General features: G+C 36.4%; 1 long non-coding RNA gene across 1 annotated transcript in view; it reads right to left on the bottom strand.

The window, feature by feature from the left end:
* LOC144377541 (uncharacterized) overlaps positions 1–302 on the bottom strand; it is a 62,199-nt gene extending 61,897 nt beyond the window's left edge. The window contains exon 1 of the long non-coding RNA XR_013438532.1: positions 155–302. This is a non-coding gene — a long non-coding RNA (uncharacterized LOC144377541). The remainder of the gene's footprint in view (positions 1–154) is intronic.
* Between the last annotated feature and the right edge of the window lie 15,845 nt (positions 303–16,147).

Genomic DNA, 16,147 nt, shown 5'->3' with positions numbered 1-16,147 from the left:
AAAGTTTCCAGAGAATGGGTACTGGGTATAGAAGAAAACAGCCCTAAAAGCATTTATCTCAATGGATACATGTAGGCCCTAGTTAGTTTTTAGCTGAATAATTCCCTAAGGCAGATTTTGATGTGCCAAGAAAGGCTAATTTAAAGTCACTTACCATAAGTAGGGTAGTGCTTTTTCTTTTTTTCTTTTCTTTTTAAGAGAAAGAATAATAGCATATTTATGACTCAGTTATATTTCTTTTAATTTAATCTAGTTTTGCAATGATTTTTTTTCTGAGGGGGGTGATATTTCTTCACCTGCCACACAGCTGGGTCCAAGGACACCCTGCATGCTCCCAGCATGCTCTGGGTTTAGTTTCCATGCCAACCAGTCTAGGAGCGTTTCCACCCTATCAGCCTGAGCAAGGGCAGACACTAATAGAATAGGCGTGTATAAGGAAGAGTAAGAAACAGGTTGAATAAGTGTATGCAATTATTTTTATAGCACTGTGGTCCCAAATTATTCCTTATGCTAGTCCCCTTTATAATACGAGATAATAGGAGGCAGATTACAAGTCTTTCCTGCTAAGTGCTTAGAAATCTTTCAAATATGCTTTCACATTATCCTTATAGGATCTCTGAGGGAAAAAAAAAGTCTTATTTTGCATGTTGAGAAACTAAGGCACAGGATGAGGCAACACTAACATTGGGATAGGATTCAGGGATCCTGCTTCTAAAACCTACATTTTTTAGACATACTTTTCCCTGTCACCCTCTGCTTTGAGGTCCAGAGAAAATCATTTTAATTTAATTTTGATTAAATAGTAGCCTCATTATATTTGTGTTAATTCCAAAAAAAAAAAAAAAAAAACAGCAAAAATGGTGGGGAAAGTTCCTGGGAAAGAAAATTGGGTAAACCTTTAAAGGAAAAAGTAGAAAGTAGGTATATCTGTTTAACTCAAGTTAAAATATTTCACCTAATTTATTTTTTTCAAGGAAAAGAAAAAAAAACAGCTTTGGAATAACCGAAGTTTAGTCCACTGGCATGAGGCAGTGACTCTGGGAAATAATAATATGATCTTAATACGGCTAAGATTAACAGATGGTGAGAGAGAACCACTGTTCAAAGATTATGAGATTTTTCTCACCTCATTTCTCCACATGAAAAGTTACAACCAAGAAAAATATCACTCTGGCTACTGAATGTAGAAATGTCAGGATATAATTTTATGTCCCTGATATTTGTCCAAAGCAAAATCAATCACTACAAAAGTACTCCAAAAGTCCAAGGCCAGTGAATTGCTAGTGTCAGACACTCTCTAAACCCAGAGGATGGGATGCTCAGAATACTTGTTTTGGACTTGCAGTTTTGGAGAATGTCGATCTCTCTCTCTCCCCTGACTTCTCAGGAGAAGGAAGTGGTCACATCCACTTACATCACTACGTCTTCTGTCCAGAATCTTCTTTGCAGAGTAGAATATTGGCCTAGGACAAAGGAAACCTCTTTCTCCCTCTGCCGAGGACTATCCCCATGGTTTCCCTTACCTATTTTCCTTGGGGCAACAAGCCCTTGTTGGATGCTCCCTGTCCCCAGGGAACAGGGTTTCAGAGTTCAGATATGAACAGGGGTTCAGATCCTGGCTCATAGTATGCATCAATAACACTTCCAGTGAGTGGCTGTGGGTAAATCTCTTTACCTGTCTCACTCTCAATGCTCCCATCTATAAACATGAACATGAGGGTATTGTGACGATCAAACTAGATAATCCATACAAAGTTTTAATCCAATGCCTAGGACATAATCAGCCCTCAATTACTGTAAGCTATTTACGAAAATAACTCCCCTGAAATCTGAGCCTCTTGTTTTACACTCAGAGAGAGAAACACAGAGCAGGACAAGGGAAAACTAAAATGGGAAAGGATGAGGCTATGAAAGTGATTCGTCAGCAGGATCCAACTAAACAGCTTCTAGAAGTGTGAATGAAGGGTCTTTCTGGGTAGAACAGAGGATCATGTACACCGAACAGTTATGTGGGCACAGTAAGATTTGAGGGACATGGACGTATTTAGTATATTTATAAGAATAGATAGAATTTGGAAAGTATAAATTAAATGAAAGTTATGCATTGAAAACTAGATTTTCCCCGGACTCATGAGAGTGACAAGTCGACTGTCCCTTATCAAACATGGAGTTCTGCCTTTATATGGTGGTACAATTAAGTTGCTGAAACAACTCAAGAAACCAGCAGTAAATCTATGCCATGCCCAGAACTCAGGCACAGATAAGTCATTTTAGATAGTGAAAAAGAAAATTCCATAGGAGAATTCAAGAGACACAAGTAACATGCTTAAAGGATTCTGAATGTACTTGCAAAGAAAGGTTTATTCTTCGCTGCTTTCAGTATATTGCTTGAAGCAAGAATAATCTCTTCATTACATTCTTGGTTCACATTGCTTTTCCTTTTTAACATGCTGCTCTTCATTTGCCACACAAAGATATTTCAGATCCGCCATAAACACGGATACTCCCCATGCAGTATAATAATAAACTAGCTGTTACAAAGAGCTTAGAAGCCAGACAGAGTATTCCTCCATATCTAACCCAAGTTATTTTCTGTGGCTTAACATTTTCAATAGCTGTTCCACCACATGCTTAACTCTAACATAGAATTCCTTTCACCAGCTACAGAAAAAAAAATCAAAGAGAATATTGCTTCTGTGGAAGTCCTTGTACTTGACTTCAGAGGAATTATCCTTTCCCTCATTCCAACATGCTTTACGAGGTTATCCCAACCTGGCTGCACTAAACCCCAAAACGTGTGATTCAGTTGCTGAGATTGGAAGGGTCCCAAGAGTCTTTTAAAGACAAGAAAGAATGCTTTAAAGCACTGAGACCATTAATTATCCTAACAGAACACCTAAACAAGGGGAGCATTTCCCCTCCACAGATGGCATTATCCCAGATCCCTTCAGAGTCAGAGTTCCATCTCCAAAAGCTGACACCCTCTATCCTGTTGATGCTCTGAATATCCTCTGCCCGTCTACATGGATCATGATGCTTCTGACCAAAAAGATAATAAGTCAAAATGCCAGCTGGGCTTCCACACAGGAAACAGCATGCATTCACATCTGTCTAGCATACTGCTGCCTCACTACATAATTAAGGGTTAGGGTTGAGAGCAGAGTGAACTAGATTTGAATACTGGCTCCTTTGCTCCCTACCTCTGCAACCTTGTGGAAGTTGCTGATTCCCTTTATTTTTGGGGGGTGGGGAGTGGGCTACCAGGGATTGAACTCAGAGGCCCTCAACCACTGAGCCACATCCCCAGCCCTATTTTCTATTTTTTTTTTTTTTTTTTTTAGAGACAGGGTCTCCCTGAGTTGCTTAGTCCCTCACCATTGCTGAGGCTGGCTTTAAACTCATGATCCTCCTGCCTCAGCCTCCAGAGACGCTGGAATTACAGGTGTGCCCCACCCGCCTGGCTTGCTGACCATTTCTGTGCCTCAGTTCCTCATTTACCAATTGAAGATAACAATACACTTACCTCTTTGAATTTGGAGAAACTTAAATGAGAAAATCTAGGTAAATAGAATTAATAAGCACATCAGCAGTCAATAAATATTAGCTATTGTCATAATATGTAAACTTTGGAGATGCAACCTGACCTTCTCCCTCCCGAGCAGTTCTTCATTCATGAGGTGATTATTGACCCATCTCAGGCATTAGAAAAACATCCAAGGAACTCATCGGTTACGTGTGTAAGAGCCTGAAGGTGAAAACTGATTGCAATATTCAAATTTGAGGAAACTAGATGTAAATACCCAAATATGAGGAAAGTAGGTACAGTTAAAGAAACCTATCTCCTTCCAATCTGAAATTCTTTCTTTCCCTAAAAATTATTCTACTATAATGCTGGGTTTATTATATAAACACCTAAAAACCCAGCAAGTCAGTCAGTGATTTTCACAAGAAGATATACAAATTACCAATAGATAATTACAATTTAACCTTACTAATGATTATATAAACTTAACAATGTGCTTTACATTTATTCAATGCTATCACAAGCAGTATGAAAGAGATATGCTAAAGATAGCAATATATATTATTTGGGAAGTGATTTTATATATATATATATATATATATATATTTATATATATATCTTCATATATATCCTCCCTTCTCCCCACAAACAAAAACCTCCAAAACTACCGATAAACATTTTGACCAAAATGGATAAAGGGGAACAAGGAAAAAGAGCAAAGAAACAGCAGAAATTCTGCAGAACACAGAAACCAAGAATGACTGCTTGGAGAAGGGAACATGTTGCTTCCACTACTCCATTCTCCTACTCAGAATCAGCTCAGAACCAGGAAGGACTTCCCCTTACTGGGAAAAGGTGAGCAAGCCCCTACCATAAAAGAGCCTTTGATAGTGCAGACTCCTACTGTCCTAGGGGCTCTGAGCCCAGTTGAGGGAGATTTTCAGATTTATACACACTACTATATATATCAAGAATCAAGGGCTGGGAATGTGGCTCAAGCGGTAGCATGCTTCCTGGCATGCGTGCGGCCCAGGTTCGATCCTCAGCACCACATACAAACAAAGATGTTGTGTTCGCCGAAAACTAAAAAATAAATATGAGGGGCAAGGGGGAGGGGGAAAAAAAAGGGGAGAGAATTGAACAACAGCAGAGGAGGTAGAGAGGGAAGATAGGAGGGGAGGGGAGGGGAGGGGGGATAGTAGGGGATAGGAAAGGTAGCAGAATACAACAGTCACTAATATGCCATTATGTAAAAATGTGAGTATGTAACAGAAGTGAGTCTGCAATATGTATTTGGGGAGTTCAAAACCCAATTGAGTCAAATGTATGAAATATGATATATCATGAGCTCTGTAATGTTTTGAACAATCAATAAAAAAAATGGGAAAAAAATTCTCTCTCTCTTTCTCTCTCTCTTTCTCTCTCTCTTAAAAAAAAAAAAAAAAGAATCAAGGTTGAAAGTAAAAACATGGTGGAAAATTCCTGTACTCCCAGTGACTCAGGAGGCTGAGACTGGAGGATCACAAATTTGAGACCAGCCTAAGCAACTTTGTAAATCCCTGTCTTAAAATGAAAAGTAACAATGCCTGGGGATGTAGCTCAGTGGTAAAGCACCCCTGGGTTCAATCTGCAGTACCTCCAAAATAATAAGTAAATATGTTACAAATAACTGAAGCTACAATAAGTTGTTAAAGAATACACAATATGAAAATATGTAAATTAATATCAGAAACATAAAAGTCTAGAGTATCATATGCAATAGAAGTTGTTACCAGTTTAAAATGGTAGATTATAATGATAAGATTTTTATATAAGTTTCATGATAGCCACAAAACAAAACAATATAACAGGTTTACAAACAACAAAGAGAAAAGAATCAAAACTTACCACTATAGAAAATTGTTGAATCACAAAGGTAGTCAACAAGAGAAGAAAGAAACAGAAGAGCTGCAAAACAAAAAAACAACAACAAAAAAGAAAACAAATAACAAATTGACTGTTGTCTTTTTTATCTATCATTAATGACTTTTAATGTAAGTAGATTAAATTTCCAATCAAACAACAGAATGGCTGAATGAATTTAAAAACAAGATCCGACAATATGCTATTGGCAGGAGACACATTTAAGCTTTAAGAATACGTGTAGGCTGAAAGCAAAGGGATGGAAGAAGATATTCCAGGCATATGGTAATCAAAAGAAAGCAGAAGTAGCAATCCTTATAAGATAGACTACAATTCAAAAACTTCGTAAGAGACAAAGGAGGTCATTATTTAATGCCAAACTGGTCAGTTCATCAAGAAGATATAACAATTGAAGCTATATATGCAAACAGTGTTGGAGGATCTAGAGACATAAAGCAAATATTAATGGACATGAAGGGAGAAATAGATACCAATACAATAATTGTGAGGGACTTTAATACCCCACTTTCAATAATGGACAGATCAACCAGAAAGAAAATTAATAAGAAAATACTGGACTTGAATTGCATTTTTGAACAAATGGATCTAACAAGAATATAAAAGTCTCCATTCAGCAGTAGAATACATATTTTTCTACAACTCACATGGAATATTCTTCAGGATAGACCATAAGGTAGGCCTCAAAACAAATCCTAATAATTATAAAAAGACCAAAATCATACTTAGTATCAATTCAAGCAACGATGGTATGAATCTATAATAATAAATAACAGGTGGAATAGAATATTAAAAAAAAATATATTGAAGAAGTAATCAAAAATCTTCCAACAAAGAAAAGCTTAGGACCAGATGCTTCATGGCTGAATTCTATCAAATGTGTTCTCACTAAAATTTGAATTCTAAAAAAAAAAAAAAATTAATACATAGAGATACAGAACAGAATACTGATTACTAGATGGGTATGGTGGGAAGAAATGGAAACTATCAATCAGAGGATACAAAATAATAAATAATAACTATGTAAGATGAACAAATTTGGAAATCCAATATATAACATAAAGACTACGGGTAATAAAATTGTACTGTATATGGGATTCAGAGTAGATATTATTTGCTCTAGCCATAAAACCAATAAAGGAATAACTATGGGAGATAATGGATATATTAATTTGCTTCATTATAGGAACCTTTTTATTATCTTGTACATATCATAAACATCATGTTGCATACCCTAAATATATACAATAAAATTTATCTTAAAAAGAACAGCCTATAAAAAGTTTTGCACTTTGACCAAGTAAACCCATTTATGGAAATTTATTTTAAGAAAATAAAAAGAAATGAAAATATATATGTACAAGAAAGTTCAAGGCAGCATTAGTTTGACAACAAAATAACTAAAAGATCATTTTAGAGTATTTAATAACATGAGAAAACAATGAATTTTAGTTCATCATAAATACCTAATACTAAGGAATTGCTTACATAAATTATGACATTTAAATAAATTATAATAATGAAATATCAAAAATTCATTAAAACCATAAATTCAAAGAGTATTTAATAACATGGGAAAGCATGTTATTTTCCAAATTCGGCATAGAACTTCTTGACATAGAGAAAAAAACATTAAAGTAAATATGATACAAAGTTACTAGTAAATACCTTTAATGAGTAAATAAATTCATGTTTATTTTCTTTTGTAAAAAATTTTATATTAAAGTTTTTTATAATAAGCATGCATTTTATGATCAGTATTTTTTTTTAAATTTGTGTGTCCCAGTTTCTCAGGGACTTGTTCTTTGTGAATTTATTTACACTTGAATATCACCTTTTGGGGGGGACATCATTTCTTCTTTTTTTATTTATTTCTTCTAATTTATTATACATGACAGCAGAATACATTTAAGTTCATAGTACACAAATGGAACACAATTTTTCATTTATCTGGTTGTACACAAAGTAGAGTCACACCATTCATCTCTTCATACATGTACCTAGGGTAATGATGTCCACATCATTCTCCATCTTTCCTACCCCCATACTCCCTCCCTTCCCCTCTCTCCACTTTTCCCTATCCAAAGTTCCTTTATTCCTCCCATCCCCCCACTCCCATTATGGTTCTGCACTCACTTATCAGAGAAAACTTTCAGCCTTTGGGTTTTGGGGATTGGCGTACTTCACTTTGTATGATATTCTCCAACTCCATCTATTTACCTGCAAATGCCATGATTTCATTCTCTTTTAATTCTGAGTGATATTCCATTGTGCATAATATCACAGCTTCTTTATCCATTCATCTATTGAAGGACATCTAAGTTGGTTCCACAATTTACCTACTGTGAATTGTGCTGCTATAAACATTGATATGGTATCTCTGAAGTATTCTGTTTTTAAGTCCTTTGGGTATAAACCAAGGAGTAGGATAGCTGGGTCAAATGGTGGTTCCATTCCAAGTTTTCTAAGGAATCTCCATGCTGCTTTCCATATTGGCTGCACCAATTTGTAGTCCCACCAGCAATGTAAGAGTGTGCCTTTTCCTCTGCATTCTCACCAACATTTATTGTTGCTTGTATTCTTACTAACTGCCATTCTGATTGAAGATGAAATCTTAAAGTAGTTTTGATTTGCATTTCTCTAATTGCTTGAGATGTTGAACACTTTTTTTATATATTTGTTAATTGATTGCACCTCTTCTTCTGAGAAGTGTCTGTTCAGTTCCTTAGCCCATTTATTAATTGGGTTATTTTTTCTTTCAATGTTGAGTTTTTTTAGTTCTTTATATATTTTGGAGACTAGTGCTCCATCTGATGTACATATGGTAAAAATTCGCTCCCATTCTGTAGGCTCTTTTTTCACCTCACTGATAGTTTCTTTTGCTGAGAAGAAGCTTTTCCTCATAGAAAAAGCCGTCATGAAATTCATCTGGAAAAATAAGAATCCCAGAATAGCTAAGGCAATCCTTAGCAAGAAGAGTGAAGTAGGTGGCATCACTACATTAGACCTTGAACTACAGAACAATAGTAACAAAAATGGCATGATATTGGGACCAAAATAGACTTGTAATCAGAATAGAGGACACAGAATAGAGGTATAGAATAGAGGATACAGAGACAAACTCACATAATTATGGTTATTTTATATTAGACAAAGGAAAAATGTACATTGGAGAAAAGATAGCCTCTTCAACAAATGGTAGTGGGAAAACTGGAAATCCATATGCAACAAAATGGAATTAAACAGCTTTTCTGACCATGCATAAACCTCAACTCAAAGTGGATCAAAAACCTAGGAATTAGACCAGAGACCTTGTGCCTAATAGAAGAAAAAGTAGGCTCAAATCTCCATCATGTTGGATTAGGCCACAACTTCCTTAACAAGAATCCTATAGCACAAGAAATAATATCAAGAATTAGTAAATGGGATGGATTCAAACTAAATGTTATCTTCTGAGGAATTGAATTTTTAGCTCCAAACAAGAATCCCACTAGCTGGAATCTTGGCCCCTCTGGCAGGTAGAAGAAATAACTTGAGGAATCAGTCTCTCATTCTTCTTTACCCCTGTCTATATCACAATAGGTGGTAAGTGAGCCTTAGAAGAGGTCTCAGGGTCAATGTTGGGAAAAGGAAATAGCAGAGCAGCCCAGGTGGGCAGAGCTATTATCATCAGATTCTAGTCAGGAGGCTGGCACTAAGTTGGTCGGGATAACAATTATTTATTTATGAATAATCAGTAGGCTGTAGCTATGCAATCAATCCACATTTTCTTTGGAGGAGAAGGAGTCCAACTTTTGAGAACATTTTCAAGTCAGCCTTTTCAGGGATGGTTTGATCTCAGAAAAGAAGATATGGAAAAAAAGAAAAAGAAAGAAAGAAAGAAAAAGAAAAGGAAGTAAAAACAAAAACAAAACATGGTTCTTTTAAGTCATCTTTACTCACCACCCAGCTATGGTTCAGGATACAAAGGACAACATAGTTGCATATCACACTGAGTTTCTGAAAGCATTTTGCTTTAGTCAACTTAGAGGAGAAAAAGATTATTTTGGCTAACAGTTTCAGAGGTTTGGTTCATGGTTTGCCAATGCTATTGCTTGGGGTTCAAGGTGAGGAGTAGCATCATGGTGGAAGGTTGCAGTAGAGGAAAGCAATTCAGGTATGACAATCAGGAAGCAGAAAGAGCTTCCTCGTTAGGGACAAAATATAAACCCCAAATGTATGTCCCCAGTGACCTACCTCCTGCAGTTATACTCTACCTGCCTACAATTACCACTCAGTTAATGCATTGAAGTGGATTAATTCACTGACGAGGTTTTAGCTCTACGAAGCTAATCATTTTACCTTTGAACATTCTTGTGTTGTCTCACACATGAGCTTTTGGGGGACATCTAACGTACGTTTTAGCAATTTTGTGAAATTACAATATTGTTAATTGTTATTCTTTCTAATTCATAGAGTACTCTATTATTCTGGGGCATTTTGCCAACAATAATTAGTAATTTCTCATATCAACCTAAAAAGGAAATTCAGCATTAGTAGCATCATTATCCTCTGAAACTCATGAGAATATCATAAAAGCTGATGCCTTATCAGTCACTAGCTAAACCAAAATCATACTTATTTCCAAGCTCCTTGCTTAACAGAGGTCCTATTAGATAGAATTTTCCTATTGAAAAGTAAAAGGTTACTTATGTATAAGAATAAGTAAAATGATTGTGATTTTCTTTCATCTTAAATAAAAATAGCTGTGTAGTCTTTTAATTAAACTATATGATCACACTGTCTTGGTCACAATTGGAGCTAGTAGAAAAAAAATACATGGGAATTAGGAAGAGAAAGAGCTAATCTTGGAGTTATCACTAAAAATCAACAACTTATTTTGTATCTCACTCTCTTTGAAATAGGTAGCTAAAAATATCTACCACAAAACCTCACAAAAAATAATGTGACCGTGAGAGTTCTATACAAATATAACAAAAGAAGATAATAACAAGTTGTTTTAATATGAAAATGAAATAAAACATTGTCACCAACTTTATTAATAATTTAATAGAATAAAATATATAGATTTCAAGTAAAAATCTTGATTTTTTTTTTTGTACCAGGGATTGAATTCAGGGGCACTGGACTACTGAGCCACACCCCCAAGCCCTATTTTGTATTTTATTTAGAGACAGGGTCTCATTGAGTTGATTATTGCCTTGCTTTTGCTGAGGCTGGCTTCGAACTCACCATCCTCCTGCCTCAGCCTCGCAAGCGGCTGGGATTATAGGCTTGTGCCACGACGCCCAACTTTAGCTGTTTTTAATAATGCAATTACCTCTGTAATCACCCCAACAGTCAGATATGGATCTTTTCCCAGAACAAGAAAATTTCTTCTGGCTCCCTCAGGGCCAGTCATTCCCCAGGCAGCCCCGATCTGATTTTTATCGATAGATTAAATACTCTATTGTATCTGGCTTCTTCCAATTAACACAGTGTTTTAGAAGATTCACTGAGGTTCTTACATGTAATAATATCTGATTCCTTTTTATTAATGTACAGTTTTCTGGAGTATTCAATGGTCGGCATATGCCCCAATTGGTTAGTCCATCTTGAATTAACCTGGTTGTTTCCAAGTAGAGCGTATTATGAATAAATTTGATATGAAACTTCTCCCACAAGTACTTCAGTGGACATATGTTATTTCTCTTGAGTAAAAATCAAGGAGTGGAACTGATGAGTCATAAAGTAAGTGTAAAAATTTTTATTTTTTTAAAATTTTTTAAAATAAGTGTAAATTTAACATGTAAGAAATGACCAAGCAGCTTTGCAAAGTGGTCATACCATTTCACACTCACACCGGAAGTTATGAGACTTCTAGTCCCTCTACATCCTTAGACACCTGGTTTTATGGTTTGGATATGAGGTGTCCCACAAACGCTCATGTGTGAGACCATGCAAGAAGGTTAAGAGGAGAAATGATTGGGTTATGAGAGCCTTAACCCAATCAGTAAATTAATCACCTTATAGGAGTAACTGGTAACAGAAGGCAGGTAGGATGTGGCTGGAGGATATAGGCATTGGGAGTATTTCTTTGGGGTACATATTTGTATCTAACAAGTGGAGATTACATCTCTCTCACTCTACTGCCTCGTATTCCTGTGAGCTACTCCCCTCCACATATTTTTCCGCCATGTTATTCAGCCTCATCTTGAGCCCCAAGAAATGGAGCCAGCTGCCTGTGGACTGAGACCTATGAAATCCTGAGCCCCCAATTAAACTTTTCCTCCTCTACAATTGTTCTGGTCAGGTCTTTTACTCACAGTAGTTAAAAAGCTGATTAGAACAACTGGTATCTTAATTAATCTTTTTTAATTTTAGCATTTAAAGTGGGATAAAATAATATCTGGTAGTGTGTTTAACTTACATTCCCTTATGTGAACTAATTGTGATGTTAAGCACATTTTCCTTTGTTTATTATCCAACATAAATCTTCTTTCCTTAAGTGCTAAGTCTTTTGACTTTGGATAGGGGATTATCTTTTTATTATTGAACTGTGGGAATTTCTTATATATTCTGGATAGAAGATCTTTGTCAAATAAATCTATTAGGAATATTTTCTAATATTCAGTCTGTGGTTTATCTTTTTATATTATCAATTGTATCTTTTGAAATGTAGAATTTTAAAATTTTGATGAAGCAATGGTCATTTTTTAATCTTTTTTTAACTGTCAGTAATTTTTGTCCTGATGAAATCTTTGTCTACTTAAAGATTCACAAAAATATTGTTCTAAAATTCTTGTAGAAGTTTTATAGTTTTAGATTTTATACTTGGGCATGTGATCTTTTCCTTTAATTTGGGTTTGATATGAGGGGAAAGTCCAGATAATTTTTTTAATATGAATATCCAATTGTTCCATCACCATTTATCAAAAAAGAATATCCAAGCTCAGTGTGGTGGTGCATACCTATAAACCCAACTATCTGGGAGGCTGTGGTAGGAGAACTGCAAATTTCCAAGACCATCCTTAGAAAATTTTTTTTTAAGAGAGACAGAAAGAGAGAATTTTTAACATTTATTTTTTAGTTTTCAGCAAACACAACATCTTTGTTTGTATGTGGTGCTGAGGATCGAACCCAGGCCGCACGCATGCCAGGCGAGCTCACTAACCACTTGAGCCACATCTCCAGCCCATTATCCTTGGCAATTTTGAGGCCTGCTTCAGCAACTTAGCAAGACCCCGTCTCAAAATAAAAAAGACTTAATTCTGCTTCATTGAGCTATCATTATGGGAATATAGCCTTCCTGATTATTATAGTTTTATATTGAATTTTAAAATCAGATAGTTTATGTTTTCCAATTTCTGCTTCATGATAGTTTTAGTCACAATCAGCTTGTCCATTTCTTGTAAAGATCTCCTGAGGGCACAAATATTTCTACAACATTGGGTTTTTTGATCCATAAACATAGTAGATGGCTCCATTTGCTTGATTCTTTTTTACTTGCTCTCCACTTTTGTGGTTTTCAGTTTACAGGTTTTGTACATGTTTCATTAAATGTACTCCTAGGTGTCTGATACTTCTTGATGACATTGCAATGGTAATTCTTATTTCATTTTCCATTATTTCTACTGTTGGGCATAATTTTCTACATGTTAATCAAGTTAAGTTGGTTGTTAGTGGTGCTTAGATATTCCAGAGTATTGATATGTGTGTGCATATGTATACACACATATATCTAATATATACACATATACTTTTTTGGACATTTTCTGAAATTCCTATCTCCTTACTTAATTGCTTCCATTTTATCTTGCAGATTCTTTAATATACTTATCATAGTTATTTTAAAGGCCTTTTCTGCTAATTTAGCATCTGGTTATCCAAAGGTATATTTGCACTAAATTATTTTTCCTTAATTTTAGATCACATTTTCTTTTTTTTACACTTCATGATTTTTAGTAATATCCCAAACATAATATCAATGAATACTAAGCCAGGTGCTGGGGCACATGCCTGTAATCCCAGAGGTTCAGAGACTGAGGCAGGAGGATTGCAAGTTTAGCCAATATCAACAAAAAGGGAGGCTCTAAGCAACTCAATGAGACCCTGTCTCTAAATAAAATACCAAAAAAAGGGATGGGTATGTGGTTCAGTGGTGGAGTGCCCCTGAGTTCAATCCCTGGTACATGCCCCACCCCTACCCCCACAAAAGAATACTGGAGATTGTAGCAAGTATTTTACATAAATGTGTATGCATATATATGCATGTGTATATATTTGTGTGTATGTGTATTTGCATGTCTCTATATGTGTGTGTAAATGTGTTTGTGTGTGTGTGTTTGTATGTGTATACATAACACATGTATATTTCCCCTAAAGAGGTAATATTCCCCAAGAGGGCACTGGAACTATCCTGCAAGGGTTTTAGGTCTCAAAACTGGAGGTTCCAGACTATGAGATCTTGAGAATGTGAAAATCCGAGACTTCAAAATTCCTAAATACTATTTTGTTTTCCAGCATCATCCTGGCTGCAATGTACTCTACGAAATTCCCATGCAAAGCACAAGTCCTGCGTGGGTAGGGTTCCCCTTCGGAAGGATGGGCTGACTGAGAAGTAAAAGCTAAGAAAATAGTACTATGAAATAACCACAGGACACAGAAATATAGTTTCAGAGTGGCGGCAGTGATAGGCCAAGCTGACCAGACAGGTGCAGCTTCTAACAAGGATGGAGCCTTTATTCGCAGCAGTATAGATGAAAGGGGCTTGATAGGTCTAAGGTTTCAGTGTGGGAGGAGTTTTGTCTCTGTGCTTGCTTCTGCAGGAAAAACAGGCTGTAGATGGGGGTAGGCAGGCTGTTTGGCTCTTAACAGATCAGGCCCTTCTCCGGTGTAGTGCTAGTAGTATCTAGGAATTTTGGCAGAGCTGGGTGGGAGTTCATGTGTATTGGTCCAACTCACCAGCAGGAGTGTGCTGTGAGTTCCAGTATACCATATCTTCCCACTCAATGGCTTCAATGCCGATCTGGTCCATGCACATTTCACAGGTGGCTTCCCGCAGTCTGCATTTGTTGTTCCCAAAGATTCAATTTGCACCGTGTATGCCAGCTCACATGTTTGTCAAAAGCGCACTTGTTTTCCCCTGTCCTTCCTTAACAGAATTAGTCTTTCACATACCCTCTCCTCAGCTACTGGAAAAGATAAAAAGTGTCTTATATTTCATGCTTTACTGCAAAGAGCTTGGTCTTTGGAGTTCAGCGTCATTAGATCATTTGTGTCCATAGCACCTGGTAGATTCTGTGGTAGTCATGTATTGCTGCATGGCACATTATCTCCAAAACGTAGCAGTATTAAGACAACAGCATTTATTATCCCACAGTTTCTAAGAGTCAGGAATTTGAGCTGGGGGTGGTTCTAACTCCAGGTCTATCTGGGTTGCAGTCACATTGTTGGCAGAGGTTGTCAGTGTCATCAGTAGTCTGAAAGCATGAGCAGGGCTGTGACTGTGAGCAGGAGGCTTCAGTCACTTGCTAGCTGTTGGCAGAAGGTCTCAATTCCTCATGACCTGGACCTCATCATAGAAATGTTCAAAATGTGGCATCTGCTTCCCTCAAAGTGAATGAACCAAGAGAGTAAGATTGCAAGGAACCACAAAATGAAAACCATATTGTCTCTTTTAACTTGTCCCCAAAACTGGCATATCTTCACTTTTGTCATGTACAATCCCAATATGGTGTGATAGGAAAGTGCAAAAAGGCATAAACATTCCACCATCTTTCCTATCCACACAACCCCTCCCCTCTCCTCCTTTCCCTTTGCCCAATCCAAAGCTCCTCCACTCATCCCATGCCCCTCCCCATTATGCATTAGCAACCACTTATCAGAGAAAACATTTGGCCTTTGGTTTTTCGGATTAGCTTACTTCACTTTGCATGATATTCTCTAACTCACATCCATTTACCTGCAAATGCCATAATTTTATTCTCTGAGTAATATTCCATTGTGTATATATACCACAGTTTCTTTATCCATTCATCTATTGAAGGGCATCTAGGTTGCTTCCACAGTTTGGCTAATGTGAATTGTGCTGCTATAAATATTGATGTGGTTGCATCACTGTATTATGCTGTTTTTAAGTCCTTTGGGTATAGACTGAGGAGAGGTTTAGCTAGGTCAAATGGTGGTTCCATTCCAAGTTTTTAAAGGAATCTCCATACAACCCTAGATATGTGTATGATTGCACAAATGGTGGGACCCTGCTTCATGTACAACCAGAGATGAAAAATTGTGCTCCATTTGCATACAATGAATCTAAGAGTATTCTGCTGTCATGTATAACTGATTAGAACAAATAAATTAGAAAAATTTTTAAAAATTTAAAATGATAAATATTTTTAAGTATTTTGTTGAGTCTTGCCCCCCCACATACACACAAAAATGCAATCTATGAAAAATACCATTTGTAGTTGGTATTTTTCAACTATTCTCTAATGGCCACTTACAACTAACTGCCCATCAATAAAAGCAAGATAAAAATGCATCATTTAGAAGACTGTTAGGAGAAATACAAGGTAATATACAAAATCTAGTTAGCACTGTGCTGTGACAGGCAGTTAATGGATAGTAGCAGCAGGTGTTATTCTTAAAAGGCATAGAAAGACAACTTCCAGACATGGCATACTAAATTCCAAGCAAATCAGATAAATCAATATAAAAAGGTCC

This window comes from Ictidomys tridecemlineatus, chromosome 5, assembly GCF_052094955.1.
Source record: "Ictidomys tridecemlineatus isolate mIctTri1 chromosome 5, mIctTri1.hap1, whole genome shotgun sequence".
Classification (NCBI taxonomy): Eukaryota; Metazoa; Chordata; class Mammalia; order Rodentia; family Sciuridae; genus Ictidomys; species Ictidomys tridecemlineatus.
This window is presented reverse-complemented; position numbering and strand designations above follow the sequence as displayed.